Source organism: Dreissena polymorpha, chromosome 3, assembly GCF_020536995.1.
Source record: "Dreissena polymorpha isolate Duluth1 chromosome 3, UMN_Dpol_1.0, whole genome shotgun sequence".
Taxonomy (NCBI): domain Eukaryota; kingdom Metazoa; phylum Mollusca; class Bivalvia; order Myida; family Dreissenidae; genus Dreissena; species Dreissena polymorpha.
In genome coordinates, this window is record NC_068357.1 from 7,349,227 (window position 1) to 7,375,741 (window position 26,515).

Sequence of the window (26,515 nt, forward strand, 5' to 3'; positions counted from 1 at the left end):
ATCGAATCCGACAAATTTTCTTTTTATTTTATGCTTTTTCACCGTTTATTTACATTGTAAAAGAGTTTAACTGGATAATGTCGCTGGATTTATAACGTCATTTCGTTGAAAAAAATGACGTCATTTCACAGTAAAACAGTGAAAAATATCGTTATTTTTCACTGTTATTTGTCACTGTTTAAAACAGTGAAATACCAGTTTTATTTCACTGATATTTCTCTATAAACCACCGGAAAGCATAAAATAAAGCGCGTCATCTGTTTTAATTACTGTTTCGACGACATCAATTTTAAACACATATTCATGTCCCAGTTTCGACGTTGGAGAAAGTTATGTTTTGTTCGCTTACAAATTGACTTGTCTTAAATCTCAACTTCACAATGTGACGTAATAGTTTTATTTGAAAATACCTATCGCTTAAGCAGCAATTCACGTTAACTTGAAGATAAGCTGTTGAGGCTTGTTTGTGAACAAAATATCGCAAAACTTCTTGTAATGTGTTCGTAAAATTCGTTGTGGCATGTCTGAAATTCGAATCTTGCTGTATGTTATAGTCAACTAATACTTTATGAGTAATACTAGTAACAATGTTTTTGTCAGACAATTTTGTGTAAACAATATTATTTGTGTTTAAAAAGGAAAAAACACAGACAACTGCATACATTAACAACACTTAGCAAACATCACTGGTGTTGGAACTACACGTGGCTACATGATATCTGATGTTTCTAGTCCAGGAAAATATCACTTAAAATTTTCATAAACACGGCCTGACCTTGAACTGACGCGAGAAACACGACCTTGAACTGACGCGAGAAACACAGTACACTTTGAATGCCCTCAGCTCATGATCAGATGAACTCAACAATCAAACAGAAATGAGCCATTAGTAGAAAAAAACAATAATGGGTTAAAGTCGCACTTGAAGAGTATGCATTAGGCTACTACTACATCATTTCGTATGTGACAACATAAATTAAAACCGACCACCAAACCATCAGTCTTACAACAAAAATGGTTAAATAAAATTATTTCATCATATTGATGTTAATAGTTCCAAAAAGTAAGCTAAAATATAAATATATATAAAATATATAATATGCTATTCTTATCATAACAGCTGTGACATACAGTAGCTTCATTGACTACCATGCCAAATGTAAGCTCCATACGTCCGGTAACTGCAATCAGATATAATTATGCACGAAAGGAATACATTAACATCCCAGGAAATTGAGTCATTTTTAACCTTTTAAAATGCACGCGAATAAAATCGGATGTTGTCTTGTGCTATATTTATAATTGTATTTACGAAGACGGTTGACAGATTACATCAAAACTGCATATTTAAAAATTATGTTCACTTTTTGGTAACTGTACTATAGTTTGGTCACATACATAATAACTTTAATTTAAATGATCTTGATTGGATCATTTTCTAAATTGTGCAAATATATCAACTAGCGTCACACTGAGTGAATGTATGTCAAAGGTTTATATAATGTTATGCGTATTTACAATATAATGTAATGTATTTTATTGTCCATAACTGTGTTTTTGTTATCTTTTTATTATCTTAATTAAAAGGGGAGCTGTATAACCTTGAATAAAGTCATTTTGCCGATACTTGTGTTCTTATTTGGCGTTTAAAGTGAAAAAGACCCGTAACATCAATGGGTTCTCCAAATCCCCTGTTTACAAATAAGAAAAATAGAGCACTTTCGTACATGCGATCCGAAAACACACAAGACGTTACTGAATCAACATCGCAATAAGTCGTCAATCAACATATTTTATGTTGTATTTTACTGTGATCTATATGGAAAATACCGAGATTATTTCATGAGTGAACTAACACATTTTTATGATTGCTCCAAATATGAATAACTGGAGAATTCTGAGGAGGAAATACCGTTTTAAGGACAACATTTGACGTTATTTATTGACTGTGAGTCTGGCATTGTTTGTTATGTATACCGTTTTATTGTAGCTCGATTGCATGGAAAGCCGAATGCTTATATAATCGCGCGTGAGTCTGTTACCTGGGTGGACCCTATATGCTCATAGAATGTAGATCTCATTCACGATGTCCCAATATCTAAGCCCAATCGCCATAGCCACAACGTCACGACCAGCTTGAAGATACGTTTCATTTGCTGTAATAATTTGGAAGCAAGAGTAGAGACTTAATGAGCAAAGATACAATTGAATTTGTTTATACTTTTCTCTGTTTTAATTTCCTTCTTGAACCATTTTAATAAATATTAAATCATTGATATTTCCATACAAACCACGTAAAACTTATTTTATATAAAATAATATATATTAATAAAGTTTACTGTTTACTCGTGAATGAAATCTACCAAACTCCTTAGTGTATTGTATGCTATTTGCGAAACTGTTTAGCGATCACAACTTACAGTTTGTATAACATCTAATGGTCCACAAAACAGAGCACAACGTCTTCATTTTATGTGTTGTCACTTGAAGGCGTAAATCGATATTTTTTGTAAATCCGGTATTTGTTTTTTATCGTGAGGACACGCCCAAGAGACCATAGGACATTTACACGGCAAAGTAATAGTTCAGTAAACATACATTTTCGGGTAATACTTGTGAATCCTCTCTTTTTTGTCGACGGAGAATTCTAGCTCACGACATTTCCTAATTAACTGATAATAGTACGTCGGGGTTGTCAGAATTAACAGTATTGGGGGTAGAAACTAATTAAATATTCATTAACGATATTTTATCAATCATGTGAGATTGCATACATAACTGTTCAACTCAAGACATTTACTGCAAGAACGATACAAACTAAGAATTTGTGTTCATGTGCAAACAAAAAAAAACTGAATTATTATCCCCACGCTTTTTGGAAAGCGTGGGGATATTGTGGTTATCTCCGCCGTCCGTCTTTCCGTCTGTCGGTCTGTCCGTCCGTCTGTCTGTCTGTCCGTCACGGCCACTATCTCCTCCTACACTATTAGCACTACAACCTTGAAACTTACAAACATGGTTGCTATGAGCATATGTGCGACCCTGCACTATTTGAAATTTTGATCTGACCTTTGGGTCATAAGTTATGGGGATTGGGGTGGGGCCTGGTCAGAAATTTTCACTCATTGTTTTAGGTTATTTTACATTAACTTCTTCATTTCTACACCGATTCACTTCAAATTGATACTGAACCTCTCTTATGACAATACGGTCAATCTCAACTATGCATGGCCCCATTACCAACCCTGGGGCGCCCTGCCCACATAGACCACACCCACCTAAACTTGCCTTTTACTATAATTTCTTCATTTCTACACCGATTTACTTCAAATTGATACTGAACCTCTCTTATGACAATACGGTCAATCTCAACTATGCATGGCCTCATAACCAACCCTGGGGCGCCCCGCCCACATAGACCACACCCACCCAAAATTGCCTTTTACTATAACTTCAACATTTCTACACCAATTTACTTCAAATTGATACTGAACCTCTCTTATGACAACATGGTCAATCTCAACTATTAATGGCCCCTTAACCAACCCTGGGGCGCCCCGCCCACATATGCCACACCAACACAAAATTGCCTTTTACTATATTTTTTTCATTTCGACACCGATTCATTTCTAATTGATACTGAATTTCTCTTATGGCAATACGGTCAATCTCAACTATGCATGGCCCCATTACCAACCCTGGGGCGCCCTGCCCACATAGACCACACCCATCCAAACTTGCCTTTTACTATAATTTCTTCATTTCTACACCGATTCACTTCAAATTGATGCTGAACTTCTCTAATGACAATACGGTCAATCTCAACTATGCATGGCCTCATTACCAACCCTGGGGCGCCTCGCCCACATAGACCACACCCACCCAAAATTGCCTTTTACTATAATTTCTTCATTTCTACACCAATTCACTTCAAATTGATACTGAACCTCTCTTATGACAACACGGTCAATCTCAAATATGAATGGCACCTTTACCGGTGCCCCGCCCACATAGACCACACCCATCCAAAATTGCCTTTTACTATAATTTCTTCATTTCTACACCGATTCACTTCACATTGATACTGAACTTCTCTTATGACAATACGGTCAATCTCAACTATGCACGGCCCCATAATCAACCCTGGGGCGCCCCGCCCTAATATGCCACACCCACACAAAATTGCCTTCTACTATATTTTTTTCATTTCGACATCGATTCACTTCTAATTGATACTGAATTTCGCTTTTGGCAATACGGTCAATCTCAACTTTGCATGGCCCCATTACCAACCCTGGGGCGCCCCGCCCACATAGGCCACATCCACCCCAAATTGCCTTTTACTATAACTTCAACATTTTTACACCGATTCACTTTAAATTGATACTGAACCTCTCCTATGACAAAACGGTCAATCTCAACTATTAATGGCCCCTTAACCAACCCTGGGGCGCCCCGCCCACATATGCCATACCAACACAAAATTGCCTTTTACTATATTTTTTTCATTTCGACACCGATTCATTTCTAATTGATACTGAATTTCTCTTATGGCAATACGGTCAATCTCAACTATGCATGGCCCCATTACCAACCCTGGGGCGCCCTGCCCACATAGACCACACCCATCCAAACTTGCCTTTTACTATAATTTCTTCATTTCTACACCGATTCACTTCAAATTGATACTGAACTTCTCTAATGACAATACGGTCAATCTCAACTATGCATGGCCTCATTACCAACCCTGGGGCGCCTCGCCCACATAGACCACACCCACCCAAAATTGCCTTTTACTATAATTTCTTCATTTCTACACCAATTCACTTCAAATTGATACTGAACCTCTCTTATGACAACACGGTCAATCTCAAATATGAATGGCCCCTTTACCGGTGCCCCGCCCACATAGACCACACCCATCCAAAATTGCCTTTTACTATAATTTCTTCATTTCTACACCGATTCACTTCACATTGATACTGAACTTCTCTTATGACAATACGGTCAATCTCAACTATGCACGGCCCCATAATCAACCCTGGGGCGCCCCGCCCTAATATGCCACACCCACACAAAATTGCCTTCTACTATATTTTTTTCATTTCGACACCGATTCACTTCTAATTGATACTGAATTTCGCTTTTGGCAATACGGTCAATCTCAACTATGCATGGCCCCATTACCAACCCTGGGGCGCCCCGCCCACATAGGCCACATCCACCCCAAATTGCCTTTTACTATAACTTCAACATTTTTACACCGATTCACTTCTAATTGATACTGAACTTCTCTTATGACAATACGGTCAATCTCAACTTTGCATGGCCCCATTACCAACCCTGGGGCGCCCCTGGGTCAAACATGCCGCGTGGGGATACGCGTCGGCCTCTGCCGCGCCATTTCTAGTTCCTTCTGCATTATAGATCTTCCCATTCTTTCAGCAATAATCGTGTTGACGCACATCTAACAAATTCAAATGTAGTGATTTTATTCTTGTTATTAAAGAAACTTAAACTTACTTAATGCAAGCGTACATGTTTGCTGCGTTGATCATTTTCATAGTGGCATATACGAAAACACATACATGTATGCTATCTTATCCAATGGCTTAATACAACACGTACTGCTGATGTTTAACAATTACTGGAAGTATGTGTAACACGTGTGGATAATTTCGTTACCTATACATTTTGTTAACGACCAGACATGCCATTGTAATATAGCATCCCTTTAAATGTGACTTAGTAATGTAATTAAAAGAAATGTTATATTGTACCTCACTTTCAAGTTTCATTCTCAATATAAATGACCGTTTATGATCGTTGAATCTATCTGGAATAAACGGACCGGTCACAATTGAATTAATGGGACCAGATGACCTCACAATCAGGGTTACAAGCAACTAAGTTTATTGTATTTAACTGTTGACACCATCAATTGTTTTTAACTGATAAATTAATTGCTATCAATTATTATTAGAATTTATATTAAATGTGTAAATTGTTTGATTAAATATATTTAAAATAAATATTTTCTATGGTAGAACTTACTTATAAAAAAAAGATATACATATTTATGGCAAAGCGTTGCTGTTAAAGTAGTAAAATATACACTGATTAATGCACTGAACGAAAGTGTGCGTGCGATACAACAACAAACTCTTTTTGGGTCAAGTTAAATTATAACCAGCCTACGGTGTCGGTCAATATACAATTTAGGGCTGTCTGGCTGGTCATTCTTATATCATAAGGACCTTTTTGGGGGTTTTAATTTCAAACCCACTAACACCAAAAAAATCGAAACGGTCATGATTTAACTTACTTACATTCCTTGGGTTTACATCATTTCCCAGCGTATAAATGCCGTCAAGATAATACGAGACGTAAATATGAATGAGTCGCCAACATTTAGTTCAAAGTTTGTCAACAAGACTTAATATAAAGGTCATACGACGTTACTAACATGCCTAAACAAATGGTAGTGTGGCTTTGGGCAATATAAATGTGATGCATATTTTCGCCCTTTTTTGTTATGCATTTCATTTGGTATATTTTGGTTACATTTAATAGTTGAAAGTTATTGAAGTTCAATTGTTTATATTCAAAATGTTCTAAAATACTTTATTAGGATTTTATTTCAACTAAAATAAAGCCTTATTTCGTTTACGGTTCTACTTGAAATATAATCCCGCAAGTTATTTTTTATAATTATATATGGTTTGGTTAGATTTGAGAATCTTGTTTATGTTGCAACTATTAATCATTGATGATTGATGTTATTGAAACTACAAATATTGTTGTGTTTTCTGTTATCATCAAAGCTTCGCCTTTTAATACTATCAATTCATTTAAAAATTTAAAAATTCACAATAAGGCTGCCTTTTGCGTTGAATAAGTTCAGTCAACAAAACAAAGATGGCATTTTAATTCAAATTTGTGAGTATGTGTCTGAAGCATAAAGCGTGAAATATTAGTTCAACTGCGTTTCTTGTGTGTCGTTTAAATAATCTACTCCTAAATATTTACTATTCATGAATTATACATGGTGCACAATTAACGGTAAAAAGAAAATGTATTTTAATAAAATAGGCAACATATTAACTTTTCGACATAAACAGCCAGATTCTATTTGGATTACAAAACAAATGTTGTTTTCTTTTTCCATAGACTTGAGTATTTGCTTTTTTGTTCAATATAGGTGGGTCAATGACGATTTTTTTAAATGACCAAATCACCTCTGGTTTATGTTATTTGCCATATGTTTTAGATTTCTGGACCTTTCGGGAGTATGATGCGTGCACTTAAAGGGATCTTTTCACGTTTTGGTTAATTGACAAAATTGAAAAAAAGTTGTTTTAGATTCGAAGTTTTCGTTTTAATTATGATATTTGTGAGGAAACAGTAATACTGAACATTTACCATGGTCTATTATAGCCAATATATGCATCTTTTGATGATTTAAAAACCTGAAAATTATAAAGCGTTGCAACGCGAAACGATTGAATAATTTTGAGAGTTCTGTTGTTGTCGTTTAATTTTGTGAAACATCACAGATTGCTAATATAAACTTTAAAATACGTCACTCACACATACTTGACAGGATGGCCGAGCGGTCTAATTGGTTTTTTCTTCAGGACTCCGGGGGTCACTGGTTCGAGCCCTGCTGCGGGCTACTTTTTTCCATTTTTTAATTTATTCTTGAAGTTTTACTGGAGCTTTTTAGATCCAATGTTAACATTTATCAATGTAAAGCATTTAACGACAAACTTCAAAAAATGCCAAAATCTGTGAAAAGGCCCCTTTAAGGCCACCAAACATTTAGATATTTAAACAATACATATCTTGATAACTGCAGTAAAATAGATTTGGTAAAACCATGGAAGTCTGAGCAGTTCAATTACGTGTATAAAGGTTGGTTATTTACGTGTCTACATTCTATTATTGGGATGCGTCGTGTTGATTTTATTTTTAAAAAAGGGCGCCAAATAATCATGTTGTTAAAGTGGGTTTATTTTCTTGTACATAACTTCGAATTTCCCAAACTATCGCTTTGCAAACTAAACATTCTTTTCAAATATATATCAATACAAAAATGATAATGCTAAAGATGATGATGATGATGATGATGATGATGATGATGATGATGATGATGATGATGATGATGGTAGTGGTGGTGGTGATGATGATGATGATGATGATGATGATGATGATGATGATGATGATGATGATGGTGATAATTCAATATGCATTTTGACGCAATATGTGGCCCTTTACAAATAGGAAATTATCATCAGCATTTTCCTATAAAAGAGACAACGATTACTCATAACTTAATAAGTATGTTAACATTAACTGTATTAATGTTTTACTATGAGAACCAGAGGTCCGTCCATGCATACATCCTTTAATATTTAAAATTACCGAAAGTTGCGAAGAAGTTTGATTCATGGCTGAAATAGTTAGCTTTATTTTTAAGTGGGCATGATCGTGTACTGTGGGGAAGAGGGACGGTGGAATACGCAGTTATGCTCTCTCGTGTGATGTTATATATTTTCATATTTGAACTACATACATCGTAATGTAAACAATCGGACCGATCCCGCGGGCCATGACACCTATGAGACATTGCATTTAACTCATCTCTATTAAAGGGGCATTTTTACGGTTGGGTAAATTGACAAAATTGAAATAAAGTTGTTTCAGATTCGCAAATTTTCGTTTTAGTTATGCTATTTGTAAGGAAAGAGTAAAACTGAACATTTTCCATGCTCTAAAATAGCCATTATATGCATCTTTTGACGATTTAAAACCCCGAAAAGTATAAAGCGTTGCAACGCGAAACGAATTAATAATTTGGAGGGTTCTGTTGTTGTCGTTATATTTTGTGAAACTACGAAACATTGTATCCGGAAGGATGTCCGAGTGGTCTAAGTCGTAGACTTTTATTCTTGTTTTGTTATTGGAGCTTTTTATATCCAATGTTAGCATTTATCGATATAAAGCATTTTATGACAAACTTCAAAACATGCCAAAATCTGTGAAAAGGCCCCTTTAATGTCGCAACATATTAGTTCATACCGATTTAAAACACATCGGTAAGAGAAAGGTGTAGTTATTCTATAGGTATAATTCCATATACTGATTAACAACATTGGGAGCGTCTAATGCTGTTATTTGTTTTTGTTTTATTTTCTTATTTCTTTATATTTTCTTTGCTTGCCTGTTTACTTATTAATCTGACCTAACGATAATCCGTGTGTGTTATTGAAATGCTTTTCAAAATATACCAAGGTCAACACAACAATTAAACTGTTTTTGTTCATCATGTGAAGACTGCAGAAGCCCTTTCGTGTACCGTAACCGTCTTAACAAACAAGTTAAGCTTCTATTGTTAGAGATTCCATGCATAACAATCAGGTACATTTCAACGTTCAATGCTACTTGTTTAGTAGGGCTACAATAGGCGGATCGTTATCGGTTTTACGACTTGTTTCCAGCCGAGTCAAAAGTCGGTCATAGAAGAAAATCTGTTTCTGCAAAACATCTTCGAACAAAAATAGAGGCTGATTATCTTAATTCACACATCGTGCCGAGAAACCATTATTTATGACAATTTTAGTGTTATTTGTTGCTAATGATGGCACTTGGATGTCATATAGCAGCTGCGTGTACATCTCGGCGTCTCATCTGGGTCTACGCGGTTCGCCAAGGCCATTTTTCTAGACGCTAGGCATAAATGCGTTAAACACATATCTACAAGAGGACAGTAAGATCATCTTGCCTTCTAACGAATAACGTATTTTCCTGATCAAATTGGTCATTACGTTTTATATTGTATTGATTCCATAGATAACTTATGTATCATCATACAAATCAGACTTAAACAAACAACTTTGGGAAGGTGTTTTTACATGCAGCTTGTTTTAATTCATGTTTCGCACGTCTCCAGCGCTTGTTTCACTATAATAATACCATATAACATAAATGACATATAAATAACAATCATACATACACTTATAAAATGATAAGTACATACATGTATGCTTTAAACGTTCGTTAACAAAATAGTCAGATCATGTGGTGTGCAAAATGGTGAACAAGTATAACACAAAGGCTAAAATCTTAAATGTATGTTGGTAAGTTTGCGTTGTTTAACATCAATGTAATCGCTCAAATTGGTTAAACAAAGTACACCATTTATGCAGTCAGATTATTGCTTATGTTTTGGTTCATCGCTATGTCTTAAGTATGAAACAATATTTTTAAACTCAATACATGTAATACAAAATATATGTTATACGTTTTTCCATAAAATTACTCTTCCAAACGTTCAATAATTCTTATGACGGCTGTCCAGGCTTTGTGTACCTTTTATAAAAACGGAATTATCAGCCGTCAGATATCAGATAGGAGTTTGGTTCTTACAAAGTTAACTTACAAAAATTACCTCATCAAAGGATCCAGCCCCTACGGCCCTAGTTAAAGATTCATAATTTTACAAATGCATTAAGTACGCTTGTGTATGAATTGCTTCATACTTAAGATACATTCGTTATACATGTATGTAATTTTAATTTTTTAAATTTGTTTTCGGTATCCCTTCATTTTTTGTGTAGAATACGGTGCTTTATGTCAGAAACTAAAGACATAATTAAACAAACAAACATACCCAACAAACACACATGTTTCAACATGCGATTTTGAACGCATCACTATTTAATCTTATATAGTGACAACTATTGTATACAGTTATTACTCGACAAATGTACATTAACTCTATGGATATCCACTTTATAGTGTTTATAAGATATAATATAACGATGACACCGTTAAAAATAAGAAACGTTATAACATAATTTATGATACTGACATACTTGCCATTGCCATTAAAGAAATAACTATATTGGCAAGTTAATGCATATTCCCGAGCAATAACAGCTATCTATTTTTTTCTAAATAACATTAGTACTACACTGTTCGTACTATGACTCAATGGCTAAATGTCGACCGAGCGAACATTATTGTACAGTTTGAACCTTTGCTACTTAAATTAAAACAAAATCCCATCTTTTGAAGCATGTACATAAATTAATGCTGTCAATATACTATGTAGGTTATGTACACACAAACAAACCAAAACAAAGCCACTCATCTAGTCCTTTACAATCTGCAAACTAATGAGAAAATGTACGGGTAGGTCATTGACATGTTCACTCGTGATAAATTGGCTGTAATTGTACTTTGCTGTCGCTTAGTTTATAGTATGTTTGTCAAATAACGGCAGTAAATTTACCATATCATCACGCTTTGTCGATCTAAGCGGTCAAGAAATGCTGTATGGTTAAACATGTTTAAATGTGGCATTTAATCAAAGCCTGATATTAAGAATTTTGTGAGATATGTACCCAAAAGTTATGTAATACCAAAACGTTATGTCATGTGTAGAATAAGTACCTTCATTTTGAGATTTCTTTAACTATGCTGTTGGCTTACGTCAAGGAGAAGTAATTTCCCCTGTGTTTATTTTCAATCTTTGTACACGATCTTGAATTGGTTTTGCAAAATAATATTGATCCAAGTAAGCAACTCGATCACATTTTTTAATGTGTTACTTTTTGCAGACGACCTGGACATTGTGGGTAAATCACCAGAAGAAATCCAAAACCATTAAGGTAATGTATATACTTATTGTAATACCCGAGGGCCGAAAGTTAATTCTTAAAAGACGAAGGTAATGTTTTTTTTTCGAAAAAGAAGCGTATTATTGCCAAATGAAAAGTTCACATACAATCGCCATGCTATATGAAACTTTAAATATTTTTTAATAATATAGGTGTTGTATTTAATTATACAGGTAGTTTTAATTTAAATCACGAACATTTAATTGGCTTAGCTCTGAAAGCATTGACAACGGTGTTTTGTAAGTGTTAAGATTTTGATTAAAAGAAAAAAACTCTTTGTCAGCTATTTGATGCATTCGTTGGGTGTATTGTAGATTATGAAGAAGAAATTTGGGAGTTTACGAAATCTAAGGAATTAGAGAGGATACATCTGAAGTTCTGTAAGAGGCCTTTCAGAGTTAAAACTAACACCTGTGATATTATGGGCATCTAACAGTATATAGGTGTCTATCGCAACCGTTGTTTATTTGTGGGTGTTTTCACTTCATATACACTTATATTTGTTCATGCAGCATCATCATACTAAAACAATATTCCGGAAAGAGAACAATAATCCATTTGAATAGAAATGATTCGATGTAAGATTTGAGTCTAAATGTAGTTGTCATGCAGATTCTTTCATACGACACAAATATACAATTTCGTTTTACGGATCATTTCGGCTTAGAGGACTGGGTGAGTCATGTAAAATATCGAAAATAATATATATTTTTGATAAAGAACTGGTAGCAAGATGTGTTGTAGATAATTGGTCAGTTACCACATTTTAACTAATTATTTTGACCTGTTAATTCTTTTCAGCTCAATTCAACAGTGAAAAATGCCCATAATATCACTTTAAACGCACGTGTGTATGGTGAGTTATACCCTCTATTTATACATACGAACCGTACAATATTGGTTTGAAATATCAGTATCTGATAACATCATTTTTAAAACTGTATACTATATTACAAATTCAGATTACGCCAGTGGCTGTCGGAATTGGATTTAAAACATAAAGAAATTATTGGATAATTACGGGTTTAGTTATAACTTTAACAGCGTTCATAATATAAATTGTAATTTGTGTATTACCTTTTATTAAATCCAGAATTATTATAGATTCTCATAAACAAAATTGGTCTTTTAGTAAAAGAAAATTCTGTATAATTTGCACATTTATAGAACATTAAAGTAAAATCTTGAATATGAGATTACCAAGACTAAATTCCGCAAAAAATAAGATTTATTTATGCTGATTTATATTATTATATGTTCAACCCCTTCGTATACAGACTGGTAGATATAATGGGAACAATATTGCTAAACAAGAACGATATTGTCTTTGTTGTAATAACACGGATAAAGAGAACGAATTTTATTTTGTATTAATGTGTATAGAATTTGATTTTATAAGACTGAAATACATAAAAATAATTACTGTAATAATATATATGTTATTAGAAATGTACAATTGCTACAATCAACCCATATGTCTGAACTAATAAACAAAATATACTTGTTAAGGAATTGTTGGGCATCAGGGCGAATTAGTTAAATCGTATAACGTAATTTACATATATGTCATACTTTGTACTTAAATATACATTTGTTTTGCACATTTTCATGTTTGGTGACACTTGTTTTCTGCGCATATACACGTCTGGTGTTGACGATATGCATTTTGCAAGTTAAATAAAATGTATGTCTGTCTGTCTATCTTAAGCTGTAACATGCGTACTTCAATTATATAACTTATTAATCTTCAGCGATATTTAAGTAAATCTGCCCCATCCACATTATGTATTGTAAAACTCTGCAGGTTATTGTTTTTTATGCCCCCGGATCGAAAGATCAGGGGTATATTGTTTTTGGCCTATCTGTCATTGTATATGTCTGTGTGTCCCAAAACTTTAACCAACACTTTAACCTTCTCCATAACTTTTGCAATATTGAACATAGCAACTTGATATTTGGCATGCATGTGTATATCATGGAGCTGCACATTTTGAGTGGTGAAAAGTCAAGGTCAAGGTCATCCTTCAAGGTCAAAGGTAAAACAATAATTCAAAAACTTTTACCAAAACTTTAACCTTCTTCATAACTTTTGCAATATTGAACGTAGCAACTTGATATTTGACATGCATGTGCATCTCATGGAGCTGCACATTTTGATTGGTGAAAGGTCAAGGTCAAGGTCATCCTTCAAGGTCAAAGGTAAAAAAAAAATTCAAAGCGGCGCATTAGGGGTAATTGTGTTTCTGACAAACACATCTCTTGTTCACTATGCACCGTTAAATCGAAGTGTGGGTGCCACGTTCATTCACATAAATTGTAATCGATGATTAATTGAGGCAAACTGTTCCGTTCAGCTATCTTTGTCTGATATATCAATTACATAATCGGAAAGCTTAGTGACCTTAAATTTGCATCAAGTATAAGCCTGCACTGCGCCCAGCATGCTCTGATGGAAAATGATTGACCAGCCAGTTGAGTTCATTGACCCAAAAGAAATGCAGTGGCATCTAAGAGAACAGTATACGTTTCGTTTTCCGAAAGACACGATAAAAATGTTGTAAGACACAAACGTGTATGGCTCATTTGATTTTGTTCCTACAAATATTTGACGTTATACATCGCCCAGTACTTCGTTATGCGTGTAAGATATACAGGCATAAACTCTGAAAGGGTCAGACTTATCCTATGTCCTTGACGTTCAACTCAATGGAATATACATGTACTTGTTTACCAATCTCGTACCTTAATTAAACCCTGAAACTCTTTTAAATCAGCTGACTTTACCTCGATCAGGGTCAGATAGAAAATGCCGAACAAAAAAAATCAATTCTGTCTTCAAACGAATTAATGTAGTTCATAGTTAAAATGGATTTAATGATTATAGACAATAATTAAAGAGCGAAATAAATACATACAAAATGAAAACAATGTTAAATGCATTTTGTCCGATCAATCTCCAGATTCAAAGGTATATTCATTATTAACATAATCGATCGTTTTAATATTTAAACAGTTTTATGACAATAAAAGATGATATTAACATCAATATTAAACTATGACAATCTTAGGAATGTTTTTCAAAGTGGCGTTATTTTATGATTATGGATACTTATTTATTGCGTAGATTTCACACAAAGTTCAAAGAAAACGGACAATTTACTACGTATAGTTTTATAATTTCTTATCAACAGCTCGGGTTTTTGTACGCACGTACAAATTTAGCTTTGTGATTTTCAGTATATCGCAATATAATTACTACCATGGGTGATTTACGACTGAATCTAACTACATTGTATCTGGCTTACTTCAAAGTACATATGTATTGTTTGTGAGGGCGTATGATTAATTAATTCCAGCTTGCTTCACAGTCCCTATTACAATTTCCTGTGTCATTGGAAATATGATCCAAAGTTTCAGGTTAATAAAATTCCTTATTAAATGATGGCTAAACGATAAAATCGGCTGCCAAAATAAACGAACAACACCAAATTCTGACAAAAAAACAACATCTTCAACCTTAGCAACTAAGTATTTAGTATCAGCAGAAGTGTCAGCAGAAGATCTGTCATTTATATAGTAACGACTGAAACGGGAGTCTTAAATAAATGTTCAGTTCAATTGATTTATTTTATTTTATTATGTTTAATTGCTATTGAATGGGGCTAAATGTTTATGTACACTTGCCTACTTTCATAAATGAAGGGCTAAGTGCGAGGTTGGTCATTCATTTATATTGAGTTAATGATTATGTGTTTACATTAACCGTTCGAAAACGGATAACATAACAGTATTAAGATTAAAAAAAACCTATTATAATGGCGATTGGTCTTTCGTCTTTAACGAAAGTCAAGCGCAGAAAACTTCTCTATTGACGATTGGTCTCACGTCTTTAATGAAAGTCAAGCGCAGACAACTACTTTATTAACGATAGGTCTCTCGTCTTTTATGAAAGTCAAGTGCAGGAAACTACTCTATTGGCGATTGGTCGCTCGTTTTTAATGAAAGTCAAGCGCAGGAAACTTTTCTATTAGCGATTGGTCTCACGTCTTCAATGAACGTAACGCGAAGGGCAACACTCTTTTTCTCCTCATGATGTTTTTGGAGTTTCATTGTACATACAAATCACAGAGTACAACGATATACAATTTGACCGGAAAATGAACATCACACTGTTGTATCATATAACACACGGTACTATGTGCGCATGTCAATGTTGCAACAGTGTTTGTGTATTTTGGTGTTCTAACTCTTTTTACAGTATGCGATATATGTGACATAAATATTGAAAATTGCATGAGAATGCATGTGTGAATTATGCATTTTTAATGAAGTTATGAGATCCCATTATTTTTTAATATAATGCACTTGATTACGTTTTTCCTTATTATGTACACAGTTCAAGTAATTTGAAAGCGTAGAACATTTTAGTTAACGTGGTTGCCTTACCTCCATACAGACGAAGTGCATGGTCTTCATATTTATCAATGCGTTTTACGATCAAAATAGAATTTCCATCATTTCAAAAACTTTGTGTTTGGTCGGTGCATTTTAAGCGTTCCTTTCTGTGCGTTATTTGCATAAGACGTAGACAGAACTAAAAAACGGCATAACATGTAAGCGTTTAATATATAGCGCTTAATATAATGTATCTCTTAAATTCAGCTGTAATTGCACATACACAAGATTATTGTATGGCATACACCTACCTTGTTATCACAAATATGCACAGTTTTTTCGAAACATGTGTCCATTCAACGTTCTTGTACATGTTCGATATTTTTAGTTCTTCGCTTGCGAAGGACTAAGGTTGTGAGTGTGTTTTGCAAGTTAGTATGCTTTAGCTACGCTAGGAACGGTAACTGCAAGTCTACTGCGCTAGGAACAATAACCACTGCATGTCTGCACTACCTGCAGTAAAATTATGCAGACGACGAATGCTAGAATGCTAGGAGCGTCTGCTCTACTACTGCTAGTGCAGTGAGTGTATTTAATCAATAGTGTTTACCAGCTTGTAAGACGACATTGGCCAGTTTAGTGTTTATCATTAAAATCTGTACATATTGGCTGCTTTCAGGGAAAACAGGGCTTAATGCATGTCAAATAAGATTAGCCTGTGCACACTGATTAGCATGTGCGATGCACACAATCAACCTGTGCTTTAACACACACTCTTTATAAATTTGAATGGGGTATGTTCATTTCAAACTTGCGATATAAAAAGCTATAACATAATTTTGAAAACTGAGTTGCGTCTAAGATGCAATAGCGAAGAACTTCAGTACCTTCAGCGCTTGGATTAAACTTGTGAATACCTAGAGTATTATTTGATCCGCTGTATTGGTAATTTAAGCTTGTAACATCAATAAACGCACAACACAAAATAAACACATGGCAAAATACAAATAATGATATCATAATGTGTTACTTAATTTGATCAGTTTCTTGATTTAAAAATAATATGCATGTGTGTTAAGTGATAAAGAAATATGTTTTATATTCTCCTGTTTCCCCGTTCAATTTATACTCGTGTATGTTTATGTAAATGTACCTTATATATATCTTGTTTTCTTATTGTTTTGTGTTGTCTTTGGTGCTAATCACGTGTCTTAAATAAAAAATATGTGCTGCTTAACAGATGTTCATTTATTTCCTGCAGGTTGGATGTGTTTAAGGTTAACACCTAACAGTGGTGTAGCAGTTTCATTTTAATGAATTTTATTTAAAAACAAAGAATAGTAGCTCTTACGACCATTGAATGTCGGTCAGTAAGAAACCTCGTTTCATTTGAAAAAAGGCCTCATTACAATTAAGTTATTTTCCAAATTGTTGTTCATTTCAGGACCAATTTATAAATCATAAATTATATCATTATTAAGATTGTGCTAACATCGCTTGATGACTAGAAAACGTAAATCATCAAAACAATCGCCGGATAACGGTCAGATAACAACAACCAGGAAAACCAAAAAGGCAAACAAAGAAAACAAAATGTCGCAAAATATTCAGTGTACACCAGGATACGGTCAGAATGGACAGTTACAAACACAGGCAAGTCAGGCCAGCCAGTTGTTTAATTGTTCGCAGATACCGAATGCGCCCATGGGGCAATTTATAATGAGCACACCGTCATTTCAAGGACAGAGTTTTGTGTCACATTTAGCAAGTCCAATTTCTCCAAATCATGACATTTTATCGACAATACTGGACCGTTTAAATTCAATGGACAATAAATTATCACAGCTCGAGAAAATTCAGTCAAGTGTTTCGGCCATGAACGTAAGAATAGAAAAAGTTGACAAGCGGATTAGTGATTTAGAAACCAGAATCAAAGAAATAGAAAAATCATGTGAATTTTGTGGTAGTACCGTGGCGGATGTAAAAAATAAATAAAAGCAGTTGGATACAATGTTGAAAAATATTAAACATTTGACAGCAACAGAAGATGCACATGTAGCCAAGGAATCGAAACTTCAGGCGGAGATAACGGATCTTAAATGCCATAGTATGCGGGACAATCTTCTGTTTTTTAATATCCCTGAAGAAAAAAATGAAAACTGTGAGAACAAAATTTTGGACTTTATTGTCACAAAACTACATATAGAAAATGCAAGAGAGACCATAAAGATTCACAGGGGACACAGAGTGGGAGCTTTCAGACATGACAAGGTGAGACCCATTTGGCTAAGTTCGCTTTTTTTCCCGGATAAGGAAAGGGTACGGAAAGTAGCCAATCAGCTAAAAGCAACCCCATTTGGCATCGCAGAACAATATCCCCCGGAAATAATGGAGAAACGAAGAAAGCTGGTTCCGATTATGAGGGTGGCACGATCAGAGGGAAAGGAAGCCTATATTAAGGTCGACAGGTTGTTCATCAACAAACAGCTGTACGTCGAATAGGACAAGAGTGAGAGAGCCATAAAAGTAATATCTTGGAATATTGAAGGGCTATCTTCTACAAAGAGCGGTGACAGCAAACTTTCGTCATTTTTACCTGAACATGACATTATCTGTTTAATTGAGACCTGGATTAACAAAAATTCAACAATTGACTTTAAAGGCTACAGCAATCTTATACACTCGTACAGACGCTCCCAGCACCGTAGGGCAAGGCGTTCGAGCGGCGGGATCATCGTTTATATTAGTGACAGCATACTCAAAGGAGTTTCTTTAGTAAGAAATAACATTGACTGTTGATTATGGGTTAAAATAGATAAAAAAACATTTTAATACGAAAAAAGATATAACTTAGCTGTAATGTATATTCCACCTGAGAATTCACCAACGCATGATATGTATGATGTTAACATTTTTCAACTGTTAGAATCCGATAATTTTTTTTTAATAGTAAAGAAAAAGTATTTATCACTGGGGACGAAAATGCTAGAACCGGTCATAAAGTTGATTGTATTGACAACGAAAGAAGCTTAGGTGATTTTGATTTATTTGAAATAGATACTCCACTTCAGAGGGCAACCTGTGATGTTGGTGCAAATAGATTTGGCGATTATGTATTAGACGTATGTAAATCTACCAATATACGAATTGTAAACGGTAGACTATTTCAAGATAAAGGAGTTGGCAAATTAACTTGTTTTACTCATGATGGGGAAAGCACAGTAGACTATTTGTTGACATCAGTCAAAAACTTTCACGATTTAACCAATTTTAAAGTGCACGATTTCACGGAATTTTCCAATCATGCCCCAGTGACATTTGCTCTGAGCACGAATTATCCGGGTTCTAACTGTAAAAATAATCCGCACGTATACGTTAAATGGGAATCAGAGTACAGGGATAATTTCGTGCACGACATATTAAACGGTGCTCAAGAACAAGAACACAATTAACAGTCAGGTATTCACTCGCGATGCGATCCGGATTTATTCGTCTCGGGGTTCACTGATTTTCTAAATAAACGAAGTGAAAAGTACTTTAAACATGTAATTAGTAATAATGTTTCTAACAATCATAGTAGATTCGCTTTTGCTGACACAAATAAACAACGCTGGTTTTTACGAGGAATGCAGACGAAAACGGACAGAGTATACCCAAACAGTTTACCAATATAATTTAAATAAGAATACACATACACGAACAACCATGCTGGCAGCAAGGAAAGAATATAAATATTTATGGCGGAAAACAAAATCTACGTTTCACAGAGAACAGGGAACGAAATTAAATAACACGAGTCGCAAAAAACCTCGCGAATTCTGGAAATTATTTAAACAAAAAACGGTATCACCGAAAGCGGTTAATATATCGCTGCAAGATTTCTATGAGTATTTCAATACGTTAGCTTCTGAGGCTGACGTTAACGTAAACAACGACGAAAGCGACACTTTTTTACGGCAGTTTGATAGTATAGAAAATCCAATAAGCTCTTACCCTGACCTAGACAAACCTATTTCCCAAGGAGAAATAATTAAAGCTACAAGGCGTGTAAATAATAATAAGGCAGCCTCGAACGATAATATTATTTATGAATACTTTAAAGAAACAGTGCATATAATAGTCAAACCTTTGGAATTATTATTTAATTATATCTTGGATACGAAACAATTTCCAAAGAGCTGGTCAACGGGAGTTATTATTCCGTTACATAAACTGGGCGATATTTCCGATCCAAATAACTATAGAGGCATTACGTTGTTAAGCTGTTTTGCGAAACTATTTACAAATGTGTTAAACGAACGCGTACAATATTGGGCAGAAACCCATGGCATTCTTACAGACGCGCAGTTCGGATTTAAACCAAATTGCAGTACCGTTGATAATTGATATTGATAATTATAACATTATCAGAAATGAAAGAATTTGTACTTTATGTAATTTTAACGATTTAGAAGACGAATATCACTTTTTACTTAGATGTCCATTTTATTTAGAAGAAAGATCAAAATATATATCAAAATACTATTCAATAAGACCAAGTGTGCATACATTTTTGAAACTCTTAAATAGTAATAATAAGGTACCCTTCGGAATTTAGCAATTTACTGTATAACATGTTTTAAGAAAAGAAATAATGTTAACGCCAAATTTTGTTGACATTTTCAGTGTTTTATGTAATTTATCTATGTATTTTTGCTGTTTCCTCTGTTGTTGTTCAAATATAGTTGAGTATGAATACTCAATACAGTGTCTACATTAACACACAACACTCTCACGAGTAATTTATTATTATCTTTGTTTACGGTATTGTTTCACGCATGTATGAATGTTTATATTGATCACGATGAGCTGTTATATGCTTAAGTGAATAAAATATTTGTTCTTTTCTGTTCTGTATAAAAATATATATGTACCTATTGGCCGCACATTTATATATGTCTAAAATAGCTACAGGAAATACGTTTGGTAACGCTACCCCACAATGAATATTTTTAACGGTCGGCTGTTTATGGATTCTCTTTCTATATTTGGTATTAATGATCTCTTAAAATATACATTTTGATAAATAACTTTGTTCCATTAGTTTTTTAATGTTTATATCATAACATAAATTACCCTAGAAGCTTCAAATTATGCATGGCTACCAAAGCAATAAACTGATGATGGAGAGGAATGATGATGATGTTGATCATGATTATCATAATAAAAATAATAGTATTTTTTATAATAATGTTTATATTTATCTTGTTTGATGATGTGATGATGGTGGTAGTGGTGGTGATGATGATAATGATGATGGTTATGGTGATGATGATGATGGTTATGGTGATGATGATGATGGTTATGGTGATGATGATGATGATGATAATAATGATGATGATGATTATTATAATGATGATCATGATTATCATGATGATGATGATGATCATCATCATGATGATGATGATCATGGTGCTTATGGTGATCATGATGAATACCAGCATCCAGATGTAGTAAACTACTCGTCAGTCGAACGTCGAAAAAGTTTAAAAGTACATCTGTTAAGATTATGTCATAGTATACGGTTAAAAAACTACCAAATTAAATATTCTGATAGTGTTAGCAGTTCTAAAATAAAAGTGTTTTTATTAGATATTCAACATCGGCCATTCACTAAACGGTGTGCATAATATATTATATACGTCATCTCCTGCGAGGTAATGGATCTTACAATGTTTACACTTGAAATGAACTTGGTAAGTTTAAAAATATAAATCTAATTTTCGATACCCTGTTTTTACAGGAAAAGGTGAAGCAGACACAAAGTATGGAACGTTAAGTATAAACTCTGATTATCAGAAAGTACAGATTTATGACTTTACTAACCATTGTGTAATCTTTATAAAAAATACTGCATGCCTACAAAACGAAGATACACATGATTCTGAATATTAGCGTTCACTCCAGCCAGTTTATTGAAGAGTAGACTATTGTAGCCGTTTCTGCTAAAATATGAATTCATGTATATATGACAACGCGATTTTCATCGTTCTCATGGCAGTATTGTAAAACATGTTCCAAGGAAGTTTAACTAGATAAGATGGAAAAAGAAACGTGAATTATCTTCTTAAATCTCATATAAAGTTTCATCAGCAGCAATTTATTTTCGCGCAGAAAAAGTAACTCGAATTTTTAGGTTCACACTCTCCATTATATATTACATGTATCATTCATACTAACCAATTTTATATGACAATATGTTAACGTACGTGTGTATTTTCAGCACATTGAACTGGGGGCATTCAAACTCATTTCGTTGATAAAAGCTATCGTATTTCATTAGTTATCTGTTTGATGATTACATCTTGAACACATGTTAATGTTCCAGTTTTTAGGTGGGAGAACATTTTGCTGTTTTACTTACTCACAGACTCATAAAATTTCAACTTCATAATGCCCTTTATTGGTTTTATTTGAAAATATCAATCGCCTATGCGACAAAGAACGATTGCTTGAAGATAAGCTTTTGTTTTTTATTTGTGCAAACATTTTGCAAGACTTCTTCCAAAGGCCATTGAAAGCATATTGCTATATTTGATAGTTAACTAATACTTTATACTTCATCCTAGGCGCAAAGTGCTTTTTTCGAAAATTGTGTGTTAGTGATGTTTTTGTATAAAATGGATAACAACATAACTACATAAGGGAATCGACTCTAAACAAACATTGGTGATTAAATGACACATATTGTTGAGTTATATCGGAGTTTTCGTGACCTAGAGAAAATCACTGAGTGTTAAGTCTCACCAAAATATACCAAACCCAACATTTGTAAAAGAACGTTATCTTTTGTCGCCGTAACCTTATTTTCTTCTCGATATTTCCCCCATTCGGAAAAAAAGAACATAGATTCCATATAAAACACTGAATAATTCAACATAAAAAGGTGATATACCTTATAATTTTAAATCGGCAACGTCTTGAGCACTATCGGTTGTACGGGTTTGCTCTATTTTCTGAAACGTAAACAGAGGATTTGGAAAACTCACAGCTGTTCGGGGTCGTTCAAAGATAGCACGCAGTTCACTCTGAATACCAATTAAGATCACGAGAAGAGCAATATGAGTGTGTTGTAGGTAGTTATGCAGCAAGCAGTTGCATGATAATCAGATAGAAACTACATAAATGTAAAACAAATACAGGATAAACTACATGGCGTGATTATATTGTATAGGACTATACACAAGCATTCTTCAAAACTTTTACGTACACACATTGGGTGGAACCAGCTGATAGCACTACAAAAATAAGAAACTGTTAAATTTATATTATGTAACTTTTAGTTACAATATTAATAATCAAACCGTAATTAAATTACAAAAACAAATTTCATTAAGGCCTTACAAAAGTATGTGCTTTTTTTAGATAATATTTGTTTACTTCATTTGTTCAAGGTCGATCATGTCTTCTGAAGGTAATTGAGAAAAAGTCATGATAGGATCATATTATTATTTGCGATATTAATTGCAGCAAAAAATGGTCATACACGATTACATACCAATCGTGTTTGTAATAGCAAAAATGTCTATGTTCGATCCGATGTGTACATAAAGATAATACCGACAACATAAGAAACAATATAGCTGTAGCGTTTCAATTAAAAATGCATTAAGTAAAAACTCGGATTTGATATCTGACCTTTGAAACATCGAGCTGTTTTTGTTAAAATAAGAGGTTCAGTGTGCAATATGTTTATAATTATGTTTGATTACTTGAACCCATTGTTGCGTTTTGTTACTACTTGCTGATTTTGGTTTTGATTATTGGTTCAAGTACGAACAGTTCGTTTCGTCTTGAGCTGAGGGCTTTCAAAGTGCAAAGTGTTCCCCTTGGCATTTCAATAAATATAAAGTATTTTCTCTGTGTGAATTGTACACAATATTTCCATTGAATAAGGATCGAACTAGATCGAATGCTTTGCAACCATTAAAACACTACGTATCATATGTTGCGATATTTCATTGAAAAACATTCATATATTTTAAAGATATACATGTTGTTGTCCGTGGCAAGTTAAGTCTTCCGTTACGCGACCCGTTACCCATACAAATCTAATGCTTATAGTTAATATCATAATTATCTTTTTAACTTCGAATAAAAACCTATTCCATGAAATGTCAAAATAATAAATGTGAAGTACTCCTTCTGTTGTAAGCAATACTGCCATATCTACGTTATTCTTTCATACGCTGGTAACGCAATCTGGCCTTCAAGGAAATAAAAATGACACATAAGGTTTATTTTAGAAAATCTTGTTTAGACTGCCCGTGGTATACATATGGATGACGCCGAAATGTTTTTCTTGCTAACTCTACTTTACTCTATTTATCACATGTTATACCCTGTTTCCCATGTAATAGAACCATTACATTTTTTTTCATATTACACACGTGTAATAAAGCCTTGGATCAATTTTACTGGCTATCCGGATTACAAATTTACATATGTCATGTATTCCTCCGCATTGTTTGTCAACAATATGGCGTCGAAAATCTTAGCGATACCATTAGACACATCTGTCAAAATCGACGGCAGGGGTAAAGGCATTGTAATCGCACAAAAAACGTAGAACAAGATGTATAGTACACAGTTTCGATCGATGGCAGCAATTACGAGGCTGATCTACCCGTATCCAGGCTGGGTTTGATTACTGAAAAAACGAACGCTGACACCTCGAACAGGTTTGCAACAATGAACAATCACCGACGATGATGTAAATGATTTTGTAGTCAAGCAAAAGCACAAAAATACCCATTCCAAAACGTTTTATGACATGAAATTACTTTCTGCCTTTCTACAAACACAAAATATCACGCACGATATATCCGAAATGCCACCAAATGAGTTATGCGAAGTATTATGCAATTTTTTTCTAAGTGTGAAAAAACCAGACGGTTCCAACTACAAACCAACAACAATCCGTGCATTCCTTGGCAGTTTTGAACGATATTTGCGGGATCAGAACTACAAGTATTCTCTGATTCATGGTTCGGAATTTGAGAAATTAAAGGATGTGTTGCAGGCCAAACAAAAACAGCTGAAACGTGAGGGTCTCGGAAATAAGCCACAACGATCCAATTCAATTAATGATAATGAAATCGACCAGCTATGGAACACTAACTAACTAGGAAAATCCACCCCGGAGAGCAATATTAACTCATTGTGGTTCTTAAACACTATACATTTTGGCTTACGGGGAAGCGATGAGCACAGAAGTATGTGTTGGGGCGACCTGAAGCTTTGTACAGATGATGAAGGCAACGAATATTTAGAATTTGAAGAAAGGCAGTCAAAATTAGACAAGGTGGTAATCCAAAAGATGTAAGGGATGTTAAACCAAAATGTGGGCAAATGAAATTGTGGGCGAAAAATGTCCTGTTGCAATTTACAAGGAATATGCAAGTAGAAGACCAGCTGATTATTGTAAACCATCTGACCCATTTTATATTGCAACCCACACGATACAGTCAAACATGAAACATTGTGATCAATGGTTTAAACGTCAACCTATCGGAGAAAATAAACTTACCTCGATAATGAAGAGAATGGCGAAAGCAGCGGGTTTCCCTGAAGACAAACGTCTGACGAATCATAGTGCCAGCAAGCATCTTGTCCAGAAACTTTCTGAAAACAACGTTCCGCCAAACGACATCATGCAGATCACTGGCCATCGAAACTTGCATTCCATCAATAACTACAGCCACATCAATGAACCGCAACACAAAAGCATCTCCAATATCTTGGCGAACACCAGCAATCTCCAGCAAATGCCGTTTCCTTATCAGTTGAACCAGATGTCAGTCACAAATACACAACGAATTCCGCAGCACATGCTTCTCAGTACACGTTTCATGGCGGTTTAAATAACATGTTCGCTGGAAGCATTTTCGGAGGAACTTTTAACATCAACATTTATTCTGCTCCGAGCAACCAATGTCCATCGCCATTTCCAAGTTTTGAGAGGCACCTCAAAAACGCCGCAGAATAATTGTAGAAAGCGATAGAGACTTACATTTTAATCCTTTTGTAACATTCAAAACTTCGAGTGACTACAGTAACTACATTCGCAAAATCGCAGTGTTCTTGACTATGACGTCATATGAATGACGTAGTTTAATGCTTGTAGATGTTTTTAATATGTTATCTATTTATGCTTGTTATTTTAAATCAACTTCGAGGCATGTCTATTTCCTGCATTGATATACAAAAGTAAACACTTGATGAATAAAACATGCGATATTGTTGGCATTTTTGAAATTCTTTTCGGAACTATTTCAAGCGGGCAACATTGACATTCCAGAGGTAGTCAATGCGGTTGTCAAAATATCTGGGTCAAAATATTTGCTAAGAAGTAGTGAACTCGTAAATTGCTCTCTGGTTAAGCATGTGATAAAATA

At 34.3% G+C, this 26,515-nt stretch overlaps 1 long non-coding RNA gene across 1 annotated transcript in view; it reads right to left on the minus strand.

The window, feature by feature from the left end:
- The window catches only part of LOC127874488 (uncharacterized), a 32,537-nt gene extending 6,331 nt beyond the window's left edge, over positions 1 to 26,206 (minus strand). The window contains exons 1-3 of the long non-coding RNA XR_008046946.1: positions 25,648 to 26,206; positions 23,014 to 23,074; positions 1,978 to 2,156 (exon numbers count right to left, since the gene is read on the minus strand). This is a non-coding gene — a long non-coding RNA (uncharacterized LOC127874488). The remainder of the gene's footprint in view (positions 1 to 1,977; positions 2,157 to 23,013; positions 23,075 to 25,647) is intronic.
- Positions 26,207 to 26,515: the final 309 nt, after the last annotated feature.